The sequence below is a fragment of the Furipterus horrens genome, unplaced genomic scaffold (assembly GCF_987537825.1).
Source record: "Furipterus horrens unplaced genomic scaffold, mFurHor1.1.pri manual_scaffold_4, whole genome shotgun sequence".
NCBI classification, from domain to species: domain Eukaryota; kingdom Metazoa; phylum Chordata; class Mammalia; order Chiroptera; family Furipteridae; genus Furipterus; species Furipterus horrens.
Window position 1 is genome coordinate 107,620,977 of NW_028327174.1, and position 5,255 is coordinate 107,626,231.

General features: G+C 46.0%; 2 pseudogenes; one reads left to right on the forward strand and one right to left on the reverse strand.

Annotated features, from left to right (window-relative positions):
- The first annotated feature begins 350 nt into the window (after positions 1-350).
- Positions 351-2,548, forward strand: LOC150012629 (small ribosomal subunit protein uS2 pseudogene; annotated as a pseudogene).
- Positions 2,549-2,992: 444 nt separating this feature from the next.
- Positions 2,993-5,012, reverse strand: LOC150012630 (glucose-6-phosphate isomerase pseudogene; annotated as a pseudogene).
- Positions 5,013-5,255: the final 243 nt, after the last annotated feature.

Here is a 5,255-nt window from a genome sequence, read left to right on the forward strand (position 1 = left end):
TCAGATAGTGGCACATATATTAAAGTCCATTCTCTTTCTTCAGAAATGACCCCATACTCTTGTCATCCTAATGTCCTTATAACTTGTCAACAGTCTGCTCCTGAATTGGAGAAATTAAGATGAGTAAATAATGGCTGTAAATTAAATGAATAGTTGGGGCTATGGGAAACCCAACAGCTGGTTAAGTTCTTCCTGGCTTCCTGGCTTTTTTTCAATTTTTGCATGTTTTTCATCCACCTTAGTACATTTGGGCTGGACTTCATTTAACTGGCACTCGGTTTGGGTTATGTTATTGGTGTTATATGTATGTTTTTTTGTACGAGTTGAAGCTTTCCCCTGCCACAGAGCGGATGTCCTCACAGTGTAAAGAAACTTACAAAATGGTTCCTGCTTGGGGTATAACTTCCAAAAGTCTCTAGTCGCTGAGGCACACATTTCACTGAGTAAACCATACAAGCCTTGATAGACAGCCTTGGAAACATTTTGGAATTATCACTGACCCTAACACCCTTAATTATCAGGCAACATCAAAAGAACTAATGGGAAAACTAGATTCAAGCAGAACAAGTTTAATTACACAGGACTGAATGAACAGGTGATCAAGGTTACAATTTTATGACTTTTTATTTGATACATTGCTGAATTTCAATATCTTTTGTTTTCCAGATACAAAAAATTTGTCTTCTGTACACCTCTGTTAGTAGTATTAAAACATTTCTTATGTACACCTTCATTAGTATTAAAATATTTACCTTTCTCTCTTTATAATTGATCCCTCCAAATTTGAAAATTCTAAGTGAGTATTTTTATTTTCATGGCAATATATTTGTTCACATAAGTTCATTAAAAATCTGTTCTCTTTATAACAGGACACAATTGGAAAGTAGTTATATTATAAGGCTTTGACCAGAATGTCATATTTGAGAGAGACAAGCATAGGCTCATATATGACCAGAAAGCTTGAAGGAATTAAGGTTGACTTTGGAAGCTAATAAAAACCCTTTGGGAAAGCAGCCTGGTCCCTTGATTACAAGGTTTACAGCAGTCTTTCCAGGTAAGGAACAAAAGTTCCTTCCCAGAGGATGCAAAGAGAGACTTCAGGATACACTGGGGACCTTGAGATGAGAAGAATTAACCCCAAATCTATAGGCATTGCAGGTTAAATCTAAAGGTTCCTTATGAAAATTTCCAGCAAAGTGAATCTAAAAGAGACTATATGATTACTATTATTGATGGATTTATGCAAATAATCAGGCAAGCTTATTGAAGCTAGACTTATTCTGTAAATAGTCTTAATTTGGCCATCTTTGATAAAAATGAGGGTCATTATAGAGAGAAAAATTGTTTTGACAGAAACTATGATATACCTTTAAGGATACTAGATTACAGTGCTATTCATTGTCTCCTGAGTTTTGTTTTGTTTCTTTTACCTTCAAAGTGGACTGAATTATAAAGTTTCTAGTTTTTGTAAATATTTTTCTACAACCTTCAAACTAACATTTTTGTTTTCCCAGCCATTGACTTGGGATCATTGAAATTAAAACTGCCTTTTTCCCACCTTTCGTGCTACCTAGAGAGGAGCCCAGATGGCATTGTTGTTGGTTCCCACATAATTTAAAGAAAAACTTTCACAACGTCTAGAACCCTTGATGTTTTATAAATGAAGGAGAGGGTGTCCTCAAATTCCTTGCAGCGAGAACACACTTAGGTGGCACCAGCCTTGACTTGGAAATGGAACGGTCCATCCGCAAAGGGGAAAGTGATGGCGTCTACGTCGTAATCTGAAGAGAACCTGGCAGAAGCTTCTGCTGCCACTTGTGTCACTGTTGCCATTGAAACCCCTGCTGCTGTCGGTGTCACATCACCCAGGAGCACTGGCCAGTGAGCTGTGCCAAAGGTCGCTGCTGCCACCGAACCCACTGCCGCTGCTGACCACCGTCATTCCCGGAACCTTCACTGACCAGATCCAGGCAGCCTTCCGGGAGCTGGGACTTCTGGTGTCTACTGACCCCAGGGCCGAGCCCCGGCCTCTCAGAGAGATGTCATCTGTCAACCTGCCTGCCATGGCTCTGTGTAACACAGACTCTCCTTTGCACTATGTGGACATTACCAGCCCTTGCAACAAGAAGGGGGCTCACCTGGTGGGCCTGATGTGGTGGACACTGGCCTGGGAACTTCTGCACATGCGCAGCACCACTTCCCGTGAGCGCTCATGGGAGGTCATGCCTGGCCTCTATTTCTATGGAGATCCTGAGGAGACTGAAAAAGAAGAGCAGGCCACTGCTGCAAAGGCTGTGACAAAGAAAGAATTCCAGAGTGAATGAACTGCTCGGGCTCCCAAGTTCACTGCTGTTCAGCCTGAGGTCACTCACTAGCCTGAAGGCATGCAGGTGCCATCTGTGCCTATTCAGCAGTTCCCTACTGAAGCCTGGAGCACTCAGCCCACCACTAAGACTGGTCTGGAGCCCCCACTGCTCAGGCCACTGACCAGTTAGGAACAACCACTAAGTTCTTTCATGAACTATTAAACAAAATGGAAATTAGGTAGACATAAAGTCTCTAAAAATAAATTTTTTTAAAAATAAACTTCCCGTTTTCCAAGGCCACACAAGCTAAAGTGGACAACTTGAAGTAGACTTCAGAGAAATCACTTCAGCAGTTTATATATGGACAATCTTCATGCTTGTAGCAGAGAGATCACCAGAGATATTCAAACTGCACACCAGGAGAATCTATCAGTCGGTAATTGCCTGCCTTTACTCTATCTGAAGATGATTTGAGATAGACATCTAGAAATCTTGAGTCTGCCTTCACAACTCAGAAACAAGATTATAGACTGCTCCAATGCTTAATCTTTGTTTTTCTTTCATTTCTATAGAGCCACCTCTTTTTTTTTTTTCAGTTTTTCCATTTTTCCCCCTTTGCACTCTCCTGCCCCACCCACCTCCCCTGCTAATTCTCGCATAAAGCACCATCTCAGAAAGCAAGAGGCTGAGTTTACAACCTCCTTTGTGGCACCTTTATTTTTCTACCAGGTACATGAACAGTGTGAACATGGGTCAGAAAAATCAGCTGCACTGAAACACTCCAGCTAATTGTAAAACAGAGGGATGAGGACAGAGGGTGGAGGTGGCAATTCCAGACCAGCTTCTTAAAGGGCTTGTGGTCTAAGCCCGTGACCAGAGGGTGCTCTGGGCGGGACCATGCAGTGCAGACTCTGGTGAGGAGGGACGGGAAGGACAGTCACAACAGGGACTGCAACCCAGCATAAGTTTATTGGCTTATGGCGTCACACTCCTGCTTGATGAAGTTGATCAGCCCATTGGTGGAAGAATCATGAGAAGTTACTGGGCTGTTGCCATCAAGCTCAGGCTCAATTTTCTTAGCCAGCTGCTTTCCCAGCTCCACTCCCCATTGGTCAAAGCTGTTGATGTCCCAGATGATGCCCTGAATGAAGATCTTGTGCTCATACATGGCAATCAGGGCTCCAAGAATGAATGGTGTGAGCTTGCTGAACACAATAGAGTTGGTTGGACGATTTCCTTCAAAGACCTTGTGCGGCAACAGCTTCTCCAAGTCCTCTGGACTCTTTCCTGCAGCCTGGAGCTCCTTCCGAGCCTCCTCTGTCGACTTCCCCTTCATCAGGGCCTCAGTCTGGGCCAAGAAGTTGGCCGTGAGGATCTTGTGATGCAGACCCTTCCTTATTGGGTGTTGAGTCTGGACCGGGATGAGGAAGTCACAAGGTATTATCTTGGTACCTTGATGGATGAGCTGGTAGAAGGCATGCTGCCCAGTGGTCCCTGGCTCCCCCCACACAATGGGGCCCGTCTGATGGTCCACACGGGTGCCGGACTTGGTGATGTACTTCCCATTGGACTCCATGTCACCCTGCTGGAAGTAGGCAGCAAAGCGGTGCAGGTACTGGTCATAGGGCAGCATGGCATGCATCTCACACCCAAAGAAGTTGATATACCAGATACCCAGCAAAGCCAGCAGGACGGGGGCGTTCTTCTCCAGGGGTGTCATGCGGAAGTGCTGGTCCATCCAATGAGCCCCTGAGAGTAGCTGCTGGAAGTTGTCAAATCCCACGTGCAGGGCAATGGAGAGTCCAATGGCTGACCACAGCGAGTAGCGTCCTCCTACCCAATCCCAGAACTCGAACATGTTCTGAGGGTCAATTCCAAACTCCTTCACTTTGGTCGTGTTGGTAGACAGGGCAACAAAGTACTTCGCAACAGCAGAAGGATCCTTGGCCGACTGGAGAAGCCAATCCTTCGCCGTCTCTGCATTTGTGATGGTCTCCTGGGTGGTAAAAGTCTTGGAAGCGATGATGAACAGGGAGGACTCGGGGTTCAGGTGGGCCAGGGTTTTGGCAATGTGGGTCCCATCAATGTTGGACACAAACCAGACCCCAGGGCCTCCCGAAGAGTATGGCTTAAGGGCTTCAGTCACCATGAGGGGTCCCAGGTCAGAGCCACCGATGCCGATGTTAATGACGTCTGTGATTGGCTTGCCTGAGTACCCCTTCCAGTCATTGCTCCGGACACGCTGACTGAAAGACTTCATCTTTTCCAGGACCCTGTTGACCTCTGGCATCACATCCTTGCCATCCACCACAATGGGTGTGTTTGGCCGGTTCCGTAAGGCCACGTGCAGCACTGCCCGATTCTCAAGGAAGTTGATCTTCTCGCCAGTGAACATGTGCTCCTGGGCAGCCTCCACACCCCCGGACTTGGCCAGGTCCACCAGCATCTGCATTACACCTTCTGTCACAAGGTTCTTGGAATAATCCACCAGAATACGTCCATGGTTGGTATTGAGTGTCAAGCTGAAGTGATTGAAGCGTTTCTTGTCCCCTTCGAAAAGGCGACGCAAGTTGAGGTCAGAGCCGTGCTCACGGTACCATTCCTGCAGCTTCTGGAACTGCGGATTCTTGGTGAGCGCGACCATGGCGAAGGGAGCTGGGTGCACAGGCTGGGACGTGAGTGGAGGCACAGGAAGGGCTGGTGAAGTAAAGCCGAGCCACCTCTTATTAAATATCTCATTGCTTTTCTGCACCATAGTCTTAACTTTGGCAGCCCATTTGCAATGAGACACAACTGTGTAATTGAACTGGACTTCTCTCAAGACTGAGCCTGGTGTAATGAGACAGAACTATCTACCAACCCAACTTCCGGAAAGTGAAACTTACAGGGAAGTTTCAAAGGAGAGAACAATGGGGGTTCAAAATGAGCCACCAAAAATGTGCTTCTGTA